We start from the raw sequence: 13,972 nt of genomic DNA, 5'->3' as shown, positions 1-13,972 counted from the left end.
ACAGAAATGTCATATCTTCAGGTAACAAAATAAGGAAAAAATTTAGAGTACAATAGATGGAAATAGGAGGATATGTATTTCCGGCGTTACAATCAGTCCCCTATAATTTAGAACTACTTAAACCTAACTAACCTAAGGGCGTCACACAGATCCATGCCCGAGGCAGGATTCGAACCCGCGACCGTAGCGATCGCGCGGTTCCAGACTGCAGCGCCTAGAACCGCTCGGCCACAATGGCCGGCGAACAATAATCCAACTTGTACGTAAAACTAAAACCAACATCCTCGATTGTTTTTATTCGGTTTCTCCCACAAGCTGGATACACTGAAAACAATCAGCGAGCAGTCCACCCTACTGAATCGATCGTTTAGGGTCAGTTGGTCTCATATTCGTTTCACTCACTATTGTTGTTGTTGTCTTCAGTCCTGAGACCGGTTTGATGCAGCTCTCTATGGTACTCTACCCTGTGCAAGCTTCTTCATCTCCCAGTACCTACTGCAACCTACATCCTTCTGAATCTGCTTAGTGTATTCATCTCTTGGTCTCCCTCTACGATTTTTACCCGCCACACTGCCCTCCAATGCTAAATTTGTAATCCCCTGGTGCCTCAGAACATGTCCTACCAACCGATCCCTTCTTCTAGTCAAGTTGTGCCACAAATTCCTCTTCTCCCCAATTCTATTCAGTACCTCCTCATTAGTTATGTGATCTACCAGTCTAATCTTCAGCATTCTTCTGTAGCACCACATTTCGAAAGCTTCTATTCTCTTCTTGTCCAAACTATTTATCGTCCGTGTTTCACTTCCATACATGGCTACACTCCATACAAATACTTACAGGAATGACTTCCTGACACTTAAATCTATACTCGACGTTAACAAATTTCTCTTCTTCAGTAACGCTTTCCTTGCCATTGCCAGTATACATTTTATATCCTCTCTACTTCGACCATCATCAGTTATTTTGCACCCCAAATAGCAAATCATTTACTAGTTTAAGTGTCTCATGTCCTAATCTAATACCCCCAGCATCACCAGACTTAATTCGACTACATTCCATTATCCTCGTTTTGCTTTTATTGATGTTCATCTTATATCCTCCTTTCAAGGCACTGTCCATTGCGTTCAACTGCTCTTCCAAGTCATTTGCTGTCTCTGACTGAATTACAATGTCATCGGCGAACCTCAAAGTTTTTATTTCTTCTCCATGGATTTTAATGCCTACTCCGATCTTTTATTTTGTTTCCTTTACTGCTTGCTCAATATACAGATTGAATAACAACGGGGAGAGGCTACAACCCTGTCTCACTCCCTTCCCAACCACTGCTTCCCTTTCATGTCCCTCGACTCTTATAACTGCCATCTGGTTTCTGTACAAATTGTAAATAGCCTTTCGCTCCCTGTATTTTACCCCTGCCACCTTTAGAATTTGAGAGTATTCCAGTCAACACTGTCAAAAGCTTTCTCTAAGTCTACAAATGCTAGAAACGTAGGTTTGCCTTTCCTTAATCTTTCTTCTAAGATAAGTCATAAGGTCAGTATTGCCTCACGTGTTCCAGCATTTCTACGGAATCCAAATTGATCTTCCCCGAAGTCGGCTGCTACCAGTTTTTCCATTCGTCTGTAAAGAATTCGCGTTAGTATTTTGCAGCTGTGACTTATTAAACTGATAGTTCGGTAATTTTCGCATCTGTCAACACCTGCTTTGTTTGGGATTGGAATTATTATATTCTTCTTGAAGTCTGGAGGTATTTCGCCTGTCTAATACATCTTGCTTACCAGATGGTAGAGTTTTGTCAGGACTGGCTCTCCCAAGACCGTCAGTAGTTCTCCCGGGGTCTTGTTTCGACTCAGGTCTTTCAGTACTCTGTCAAACTCTTCATGCAGTATCGTATCTCCCATTTCATCTTCATCTACATCCTCTTCCATTTCTATAATAATATCCTCAAGTACATCGCTCTTGTATAGACCCTTTATATACTCCTTCCACCTTTCTGCTTTCCCTTCTTCGCTTAAAACTGGGTTTCCATCTGAGCTCTTGATAATCATACAAGTGGCTCTCTTTTCTCCAAGGGTCTCTTTAATTTTCCTGTAGGCAGTATCTATCTTGCCCCTAGTGATATATGCCTCTACATCCTTACATTTGTCCTCTAGCCATCCCTGCTTAGCCATTTTGCACTTCATGTGGATCTCATTTTTGAGACGTTTGTATTCCTTTTTGCCTGTTTCATTTACTGCATTTTTATATTTTCTCCTTTCATCAATTAAATTCAATATTTCTTCTGTTACGCAAGGATTTCTACTAGCCCTCGTCTTTTTACCTACTTTATCCTCTGCTGCCTTCACTACTTCATCCCTCAGAGCTACCCATTCCTCTTCTACTGTATTTCTTTCCCCCATTCCTGTCAATTGTTCCCGTATGCTCTCCCTGAAACTCTGTACAACCTCTGGTTTAGTCAGTTTCTCCAGGTCCCATCTCCTTAAATTCCCCACTCACTAGATGAATGAATAATCCAACCGATATGTCAGACTACAAGGGTCATTCGGAAAGTAAAGGACGTTTTGTCTTGACACGTGACCACCTCCCCCCATCACCGCCGACCCACCACTGACCTTGGTACTCATCCGTTTCAGTCTGGCAACAGCCACGACCCAATACTTGCTTACTCCTTGGCTGTGCGACTTTAAAATGTGTTACAAAACCGACGATCCCTCCAAGTGTGAATTGTGTTGTGTTATCAGCTTTTTAAGTGCGCAAGAAGTCCGACTCATAGAAATTTATGGACAGGAAACTGAGGTTTAAGGTAAAAATGCTGAACGAAGCGTCAGTTCGGAAGTGGTGTATCATGCTTAATTGTGGACAGAAGAATGTTCACAAAGAAGATCACTTGGGCCAGCCCTCAGTGGTAACAGACGGACTGAAAGCAAGGATTGAAACAAAAATCGATAAGGTAGGGATTTGGAAGGTAGGAGACGAGGTACTGGCGGAAGTAAAGCTGTGAGGACGGTGCGTGAGTCGTGCTTGGGTAGCTCAGATTGTAGAGCATTTGCCCGTGAAAGGCGAAGGTCCCGAGTTCGAGTCTCAGTGCGGAACACACTTCTAATCTGCCAGGAAGTTTCAGGGGTTTCACTGTTAGTGAACTGTACTCATTCTTTCCGGAAATTTCAAGAACTGTGTTGTACGAGACTGCTAGTGCAGATCTGTGCTATAAAAAAGTGTGTGCCAGGTGTGTTCCTCGAATTTTGTCAGACAACACAAAACCAAACGAATGTTAGCTGCGCTGACACTTCTCAGTCACTATGAAGAGGATGGCGATGGATTTTTGAATGACATTGTCACTGGTGGTGAGACTTGGATATCATGTTTAACACAGAAACAAAGCTCCTGTCAGGGGAATGGCATCGTTAGGACCCCTAAGCGAAACCGAGAAAAGCAAAATAAATTTTGAGAACCAGAAAGAGTATGACTGCAGTTTTTTGTGATGGTAAAGGTGTCTGACTCATCGACTACATGCCTAGAGGTGAGACCACAAATGCAGCGGCCTACTGTCAAACCCTTCAACGACTTCGCCGTGCCATTGGAAACAATTGGCTCGGAATTCTAGCCTGTGGAGTCATCCTCGTTCACGATAATGCACGTCACCATGCAGTTGGAATGATGTAATACTTGCATGAGCTGTTTCAGTGGGAAGTGTTTCAACATACGCCATGCAGTCTGGACTTGGCCCCAAGTGATTACCACTTATTCCCCGAAGTGAAAGATTTTTTTGAGTGGACGACGCTACGGAAGTCATGATGAGCTTAAAGAAGCCGTAGTACGCAAAAGGTATATAAAAGCTGGTAAAACGGTACGACTAGTGCATAAATTTGAACGGTGACTACGCAGAAAAGCATTCTGGGTTAAAATAGTACTCCCTTTGTTTCAATGCAGAGTCTCGCGGCGATAACATTGAATAAAATGTTCTCGGGTTGAGTTGGCGTTCAATACATGTCCATATATGGCAATGTCACGGGCACCAGTGACGTCACAGCCGGCAGCTAGCGTATATAAGGGCGCACCAACAGCCCACTGGCAGTCATAACACTTGACAATGGCCAGGGAGTGCTTGGCCGAAAGCTCGTGTAGTTTTAACCAATTGACGCGGTTGGAAACCCGAGAACATTTTATTCAATGTACTCCCTTTGTCAGAAAAGTTCCAGAAAGGGTATTTTTGTTTTTAAAAAATAGAAAACTGCACTAACCAAGTAATGATGCTAGCTCCTATCGAAGCAGTGCCCTTGGCTGTCTATACACGGTTGCCACCATTTCTGGAGATCTTGGAAGCAAGCAGGGAAATTTTAAACTTCGAGGCTTGTAAGTTCATTTGTCACAGCCCTTTGGATGTGTGTGATATCTTGATGACGCTTACCTTGAGTCGCCTTTTCACTCGCGGAAACAAGCAAAAATCACAAAGCGAGAGGTCTGGCGAATATGGTGGATATGCGATGGCAATAACAGAGTATTTGGCCAGATACTTGGTTACAGATGAAGCAATATGGGGTCTTGCATCATCATGCAATAAGGACCAGTCCTGAGAATGCCACAAATCAGGGCAGCGACGTCGAACTGCTTGTCGTAAGCGTTTCAAGACTTCGGTGTAAAGCGTTTCTATCACTGTTTGACCTGGAGGAACATACCCAAGGTTAACTAATCCTTTAGTATCAAAGAAAGCGAACAACATTGTCTTTGTTCTGGAATGTTTTCGTTTGACTTTTTTCGAGACTAGTGACCCAGAAATCCGCCATTCAGCACGTTGACACTTCGTGTGTCATACTAGTAGCACCAACTTTTATCCCGAGCAATAGTCTTTGACAGAAACGTGGGATCGCATTTAGCTCTATCCAGCAGATCACCAGAAATTCTTCGTCTTTCCTCTTTCTGTTCGTCTGTTCATGTGTGAGGGACAAATTTTGCATTAAGTTTCCGTTTCCCTAACTCTTCGTGTAGAATCTTACGACGTACACCACGATTCAAATTAAGTTCTTCTGATTCGCACCCACAGTTACATGAAGGTCTCCTTGCAATAGCTGCCTTACACGCTCCATGTTTGCATCGGTATATGCTATATACGTGCGGCTAACTCTGGGATGATCTTGTACTGAATCTCTGCCTTCACGAAACCTTTTGTGTCACTCCAAAACACGACTTTGGCTTCCTGAAAGTGCCCCTACTGCACATGCTTGCTCAATCATTGCTCACGTTTCACTAGGAGTTTTCCCGAGCTTAACTGAGAACTTAATGTTCACTCTTCGCTCACGATCAGCATCCAATATGCTACCGTAACTAATGTGCCAAGTGTTTCCAGAATGAGATTTTCACTCTGCAGCGGAGTGTGCGCTGATATGAAACTTCCTGGCAGATTAAAACTGTGTGCAGGACCGAGACTCGAACTCGGGACCTTTGCCTTTCGGCGACAAGTGCTCTACCAACTGAGCTACCCAAGCACGACTGACGCCCCGTCCCCACACATTTACTTCTGCCAATACCTCGTCTCCTACCTTCCAAACTTTAGAGAAGCTCTCGTGCAAACCTTGCAGAACTGGTACTCCTGAAAGAAAGGATATTTCGGAGACATGGCTTAGCCACAGCCTGGGGGATGTTTCCGGAATGAGATTTTCACTCTGCAGCGGAGTATGCGCTGATATGAAACTTCCTGGCAGATTAAAACTGTGTGTCGGGCCGAGTCTCGAAATCGGGACCATTGCCTTTCGTGCCAAGTGTTGCTAAGCACAGCCCTGCCTGCAAGTGAGTTCATGCGGAAACATGGCCAAGGTGATTTCAAGGACGCACACGTATCAGGTAACATAAAAATAACATTTCTTCCTTTTTGATAATGCATCCTCAGAGATAAAAAAATAAAAAAATAAAAAGAAACTTGTGCTGGAACTTTTCTGAAAAGGGAATATGTAAAATACAGTTTCGTTTAGTTACATTACATAAAAGTTTTTTTGTAGGAAAAAAGTTCTTACTTTTCGAATGACCCTCGTCTAACCGAACGGTTGTTTACATTTGGCAGTCCACGTGAGAGCGAGTAAACAAAGCGGTGGCCTGGAACTCGGCGGCCTCGCCACGAGGCGAGCAGCGGTCCGCAGCGTGGCCGCGGCTCGCAGGGCGCATGCGCGTCACGGCCGCAGAGCACGGCACGTCGGCCTGTCAAGCGAGTTCATTACGCGCCGGCCTCGCAGGCTTTATTTTAATTTAATTAGGCCCCGCGACAGGGCGCACCGAGTCACTAATCCGGCTGTCCGCCGAGAATTATTCTGCCTCCCGCTCCCTAATAAGTTCGCCACCTGCGGAGCGGTTTCTCAGCAGTCGCGCCGGCGAACAGGTAAGTCTGCTGGCGCGGGGGCGGGCCGCACCGCCCCCGGCCTGACAGACGGACGCCTCTCCACACTGGCTGCTCTTTCACAGGAACGGTGGTCCAAAGTTACAGCCCCCTTATGCCGGAGCAGTAGTCCAAAGTTACAGCCACCTTATGCCAGAAGACTCTGCCACAATAAGAAACCAAAGAGGTCTTTCACAGATTTTCTCGATTCCTCCAGCCCTTTACTCAGCCTTATTCTTTTTAGCCTGACAAAATGAGGAAAATAGACATTCTCCTGTTTTAGATTTATGTAAGCATCCTACACTACATTTAGAAACTAAAATTCATATACACTCATGCTCATAAATTAAGAATAATTGCAGAATGTGATGCCACACGTCGTGGCACTACACAAAACTGGCGCTAATAGCATAGGCACATAGGGAACACACACGACACAGATCTGCAAGTCCACAGTATTGATGATAAGTTGAGAAAACCGTGCCGAAACAGATGTGTTATAAAACGCCACTGTTTCCTGCGCATGTACCCCGACATCAATATGGGATGTGATCACCATGCACACGTACACAGGCTGCACAACGGGTTGGCGTACTCTGGATCAGGTAGTCGAGCAGCTGCTGGGGTATAGCCTCCCACTCTTGCAATAGTGCCTGTCGGAGCTCCTGAAGTGTCCTAGGGGTTTGAAGACGTGCAGCGATACGTCGACCGAGAGCATCCCAGACGTGCTCGATGGGGTTTAGGTCTGGAGAACAGGCAGGCCACTCCATTCGCCTGATATTTTCTGTTTCAAGGTACTCCTCCACGATGGCAGCTCGGTGGGCCCTTGCGTTATCATCCATCACGAGGAAGGTGGGACGCACTGCACCCCTGAAAACGCGGACATACTGGTGTAAAATGACGTCCCGATACACCTCATCTGTTACAGTTCCTCTGTAAAAGACATTCTGGCGTCTATGTGCACCAATCATAATCCCACCTCACACCATCAAACCACAACCTCCGTACAGGTCCCTTTCAGCGACATTAAGGGGTTGGTATCCTGTTTCACGCCAGATGAAAACCCGGTGAGAATCGCTGTTCAGACTATAGCTGGACTCGTCCGTGAATATAACCTGGGGCCACTGTTCCAATGACCATGTACTATGTTCTTGCCACCAGGCTTTACGGGCCCTCCTGTGACCAGGGGTCAGTGGAATACACCTTGCAGGTCTCCGGCGAATAAACCATGTCTGTTCGTTCGTCTGTAGACTGTGTGTCTGGAGACTACTGTTCCAGTGGCTGCAGTAAGATCTCAAGCAAGGATACCTGCAGTACTCCGTGGCCGTCTGCGGGCACTGATGGTGAGATATCGGTCTTCTTGTGGTGTTGTACACTGTGGACATCCCGTACTGTAGCGCCTGGACACGTTTCCTGTCTGCTGGAATCGTTGCCATAATCTTGAGATCACACTTTGTGGCACACGGAGGGCCCGTGGTACGACCAGCTGTGTTTGACCAGCCTCCAGTCGCCCTAGTTTTCTACCCCTCATAACGTCATCAATATTTGTTCTTTGAGCCATTTTCAACACACAGTCACCATTAGCACGTCTGAAAATATCTGCACACTTACTCACTGTACCGTACTCTGGCATGCACCAACACACCTCTGCGTATGTGGACTGCTGCCAGCGCCACCGTGCGACGACCGCAGGTCAAATGCGCCGCATGGTCATACCCCGAGGTGATTTAAACACGCAAATTGCCCACCAGAGCGTTGTTTCACCATGTACCAGCATTATCCTTCATTTATGAGCATGACTGTAGTACGAGTGGCCTTCAGTAAGTAACAAAACATATTTTTTTCTGAATGCAGCTTTCCTATACACCATATTATTCCCCACTGTTCTGGCGAAATAATCGTATTTTTCAACACACTCTCCTTTCAATGCAACGGCCTTACGCCACTTTACTGAGGGGGGCCTCTATGCCGGCATGGTACCATTCTTCTGGTCGACTTCGGAGCCAACCTCTTGCTACATCAACTACCTCACCACCATCCACGTACTGCTCCCTGCAAGTGCATCTTTCATTTGGCCAAACAGATGGAGATCGGAAGGTGCGAGATCCTGGATGGAGAGTGGATGAAGAAGTGCTGTCCAATGACGTTTAATGAGTTCAAAAACGGTTCAAATTGCTCTGAGCACTATGGGACTTAACCTCTGAGGTCGTCAGTCCCCTAGAACTTAGAACTAATTAGATCTAACTAACCTAAGGACATAACACACATCCATGCCCGAGGCAGGATTCGAACCTGCGACCGTAGCGGTCGCGCTGTTCAAGACTGTAGCGCCTAGAACCGTTCGGCCATTCCGGCCGTCTTAATGAGTTCCTCTCGAGTTGGAGGACTTGTGTGAGTCCTTGCTTTGTCATGGAGATGGAGAAGTTCGTTGACATTTCTGTGGCGATTAACACGCTGAAGTTGTTTCTTCAATTTGCTGAAGGTAGCAGAGTATACTTCAGAGTGATCGCTGCACCATGAGGGAGGACATCAAACAGAAGAACCACTCCAGAGTCCCGGAAGGACGTCGCTATGGCTTTACCGGCTGAGGGAGCAGATTTGAACTTCCTCCTCAGAGGAGAGGTGGTGCGGCGTCGTTCCATGGATTACCACTTCGTTTCTAGTTCCAAGTGATGAACCAAAACTTTCATCGCCTATGACGGCGTTCGACAAAAAACTGTCACGATCACCCTCGTAACGTATAAGCAATCCGGCAAAGATGCTCCTCTGTTGGTCTTTATGGTGTCGTGTTACGTGGCGAGGAACCCAGCGGGTGCACAGCCTTTACTACCCTAACTGGTGGCCGAGAGTGTCAGCTTAACCAACAGAGACGTACAGTAGTGCAGCGAGGTTTTTGATAGAGATCCATGGAGCACCGTGTCTTCGTACGTTTTAAAACTGCAGGAATCACAGCTGCGTGCGGCCGACCAAACGCGGGAGATCGGTCAGGTCTGAAAGACCTTGTTACGATGATGACAGACGCCTTGTTTAACGACTCACCGTGCTTTTGTTCACTGCCAGGTCTCCGCAGATATTCTGCAAGCATCTATGAATGTCTGCGATGCTCTGGTTTTCCACCAAAAGGAACTCAATGACAGCTCTCTGCTGCAAGCACCACCGTTATAGATGCCATTTTTAAGGTTGCGTATAACGTAAAACCATACCACCTATCTGGACTTCATGAAGCTGTAGGAAATGAAGCAGAAAAACACCACAGTGTCCCTCAACAAATTCTACATTTTTTTCAGCCGACACTGGCCGAGAGCCCCTCGTATATATAAAAAAAAATATACAGAACACTTTATTTTCGTTCGCAGTAAAAGTAAGTACAGGGCTATTACAAATGATTGAAGCGATTTCATAAATTCACTGTAGCTCCATTCATTGACATATAGTCACGACACACTACAGATACGTAGAAAAACTCATAAAGTTTTGTTCGGCTGAAGCCGCGCTTCAGGTTTCTGCCGCCAGAGCGCTCGAGAGCGCAGTGAGACAAAATGGCGACAGGAGCCGAGAAAGTGTATGTCGTGCTTGAAATGCACTCACATCAGTCAGTCATAACAGTGCAACGACACTTCAGGACGAAGTTCAACAAAGATCCACCAACTGCTAACTCCATTCGGCGATGGTATGCGCAGTTTAAAGCTTCTGGATGCCTGTGTAAGGGGAAATCAACGGGTCGGCCTGCAGTGAGCGAAGAAACGATTGAACGCGTGCGGGCAAGTTTCACGCGTAGCCCGCGGAAGTCGACGAATAAAGCAAGCAGGGAGCTAAACGTACCACAGCCGACGGTTTGGAAAATCTTACGGAAAAGGCTAAAGCAGAAGCCTTACCGTTTACAATTGCTACATGCCCTGACACCCGATGACAAACTCAAACGCTTTGAATTTTCGGCGCGGTTGCAACGGCTCATGGAAGAGGATGCGTTCAGTGCGAAACTTATTTTCAGTGATGAAGCAACATTTTTTCTTAATGGTGAAGTGAACAGACACAATGTGCGAATCTGGGCGATAGAGAATCCTCACGCATTCGTGCAGCAAATTCGCAATTCACCAAAAGTTAACGTGTTTTGTGCAATCGCACGGTTTAAAGTTTACGGCCCCTTTTTCTTCTGCGAAAAAAACGTTACAGGACACTTGTATCTGGACATGCTGGAAAATTGGCTCATGCCACAACTGGAGACCGACAGCGCCGACTTCATCTTTCAACAGGATGGTGCTCCACCGCACTTCCATCATGATGTTCTGCATTTCTTAAACAGGAGATTGGAAAACCGATGGATCGGTCGTGGTGGAGATCATGATCAGCAATTCATGTCATGGCCTCCACGCTCTCCCGACTTAACCACACGCGATTTCTTTCTGTGGGGTTATGTGAAAGATTCAGTGTTTAAACCTCCTCTACCAAGAAACGTGCCAGAACTGCGAGCTCGTATCAACGATGCTTTCGAACTCATTGATGGGGATATGCTGCGCCGAATGTGGGAGGAATTTGATTATCGGCTTGATGTCTACCGAATCACTAAAGGGGCACATATCGAACATTTGTGAATGCCTAAAAAAACTTTTTGAGTTTTTGTATGTGTGTGCAAAGCATTGTGAAAATATCTCAAATAATAAAGTTATTGTAGAGCTGTGAAATCGCTTCAATCATTTGTAAGAACCCTGTAGTAATTACGGGAAGGTAGGTTTTATATCCCCCCCATGAACCATGGACCTTGCCGTTCGTGGGGAGGCTTCCGTGCCGTACCGTAGGTGCAACCACAACGGAGGGGCATCTGTTGAGAGGCCAGACAAACGTGTGGTTCCTGAAGAGGGGCAGCAGCCTTTTCAGTAGTTGCAGGGGCAACAGTCAGGATGATTGACTGATCTGGCCTTGTAACACTAACCAAAATGGTCTTGCTGTGCTGGTACTGCGAACGGCTGAAAGCAAGGGGAAACTACGGCTGTAAGTTTTTCCGAGGGTATGCAGCTTTACTGTATGGTTAAATGATGATGGCGTCCTCTTGGGTAAAATATTCTGGAGATAAAATAGTCCCCCACTCGGACTACTCAGAAGGACGTCGTTTTCAGGAGAAAGAAAACTGGCGTTCTACAGATCGAAGCGTGGAATGTCAGATCCCTTAATCGGGCAGGTAGGTTAGAAATTTAAAAAGGGAAATGAGTAGGTTAAAGCTAGATATAGTGGGAATTAGTGAAGTTCGGTGGCAGGAGGAACAAGACTTCTGGTCAGGTGAATACAGGGTTATAAATACAAAATCAAATAGGGGTAATGCAGGAATAGGCTTAATAATGAAAAAAAGAAATAGGAATGCGAATAAGCATCTACAAACAGCACAGTGATCGCATTATTGTAGCCAAGATAGATAAGAAGCCCACGCCTACCACAGTAGTAAAAGTTTATATGCCAATTAGCTCCGCAGACAACAACAAGGTTTTATATATGGGTACCAGCAGAAATGCACTTGCTAGAAAAAGATGGAAGAGGGAGAGACAGAAGAACGTGACTACACACAGTTAATGAATATAAGGGAAGAAAGTGACGTGATTCATACACAAAGGGAAAGATTGAAAAGCGTAACTGGGGGAAGACAGGAATACTGACGTTCCTACTTGACATATGGAAAATTAGCCACACACCTCATTTTCTTGGGAAAATGTTATGTGAGTGACAGAAGGAAGTCCTCAGCTTTTTCTTAAGAGCAACGAGACACTGAAATGTGCACAGAGCGCAGAACAGCTTATTCCAGTGGAGGACAGCAGCAACAGCGAACGACTTCGTTGATATTATCTCGTACAGTATACACTGAAAGGCGAATGGCCAGGAGTGAGCAGAAATCTGCGACTGTTTGCTAATGATAATACAGTGTATCGGGAAGTGTTGCCATTGAGTGACAGTAGAGAGATAGAGGAAGACTTGGCCAGAATTTCTATTTGGTGTAACGAATGGCATCTTGTGCTAAATGTGGAATAGTGTATTTTATTATTTATTTAGCGCACAGCTAGTACAGACATACCAGTGGTTACGTATACATGCAAACATACACACATTTACATATGAGAAACTTAATGATGTTCGTGCTTCACAACAGGATACACAGTCTTTCAATTCAGCGCAGATCATCTGGACTTGCCCTGCAGGCAGTCCTCTTCATCACCGTGAAAGGCTCGAAACAACTTGCACATCTAGCACCTGAAAAAAAAAAATTGTAAATTTGTGGTAAGGTCTTATGGAACCAAACTGTTGAGGTCATCGGTCCCTAAGCTTACTCACTACTTAATTAAACTGACCTACGCTAAGGACAACATACACACCCATGCCCGAGAGAGGACTCGAACCTCCGACGGGGACAGCAGCACGGACCGCGACAAGGCGTCATAGACCGCGCGGATATCCCGCGTGGTAGCACCAGAAAATACGTTATGCAGGCGCACATCTGTTATTGCGTCCCAGCGATCTCCCCATTCGGCAAGAGATTTAAAATCCTTAACATTCATGTCAGTAGCATCACGCAGGTTCAAATGGTTCAAATGGCTCTGAGCACTATGGGACTTAACTTCTGAGGTCATCAGTCCCCTAGAACTTAGAACTACTTAAACCTAACCAACCTAAGGACATCACACACATCGATGCCCGAGGCACGATTCGAACCTGCGACCGTAGCGGTTGCGCGGTTCCAGACTGAAGCGCCTCGAACCGCTCGGCCACCCCTGCCGGCCATCAGGAATGGATGGGTGATGTGATTTTAGTGCAATTTTGTCATATGATGACATGGTTGGAGACTGTGTCTGTTATTTAAAGACAAATGTTGATGGTGTTGAGACAGCAACCAGCCACAAATTTGCTGTAAGCTCCTTTTTTCGAAAGGTACAGTTACTGGTTTCGAATCATTGCAATTCATCGTTAGACGGCTTTCATCCTTTCATTAGAACATGTGATGCGTTTTTTATTGGTTATTTGTCATGAAATGTCGGTTTGTAGTGTTTGTTTTCATAGTTTTCGTCCAACAGATGACGTTCGTAGTTTTCACCACATTCTTATCGTTGCACACATAAATTTGTATAATTTAGCACTTTAGATTTGTCACTGAATACATTTCCACCACAGTCTTATATTTGTACACGTAAATTTGTATCAGTGAGCGCTTTAGATTTGTCACAGAAAAGATTTCTACCATGCACCGCATGTTTTGATAGGTACAAAGTGTTTACAAACATATGTGTGTCAAAGTTGCTCTGAAATATTGTAACATTATAAAGATGTCCCATGTTTGGTAAAGGATCATATATTTTAGTCTTTTAAGATTCAAAAGCACCAGATCAGTTCGCATGGGTAGACTACGATACTTAGAGGTCTTGCGGAATTCCCTACTGAGGTCAATCGATCGGCATAGATTAGGATTCATTATTCTGGTTAGCAGTGAAAGCCTGTGAACTAGAGTAGATCGGATTGCGCCAGATGTTATGTGCATTGTAGTAAATTAATGCATATAAATAGGAATAACGATCCTGTAATGTTCAGATCCACTACTATTGCTCTGTTGATCAAATATCTAGGTGTAATGTT

The sequence above is a fragment of the Schistocerca piceifrons genome, chromosome 6 (genome assembly GCF_021461385.2).
Source record: "Schistocerca piceifrons isolate TAMUIC-IGC-003096 chromosome 6, iqSchPice1.1, whole genome shotgun sequence".
NCBI lineage: Eukaryota > Metazoa > Arthropoda > Insecta > Orthoptera > Acrididae > Schistocerca > Schistocerca piceifrons.
This window is presented reverse-complemented; position numbering follows the sequence as displayed.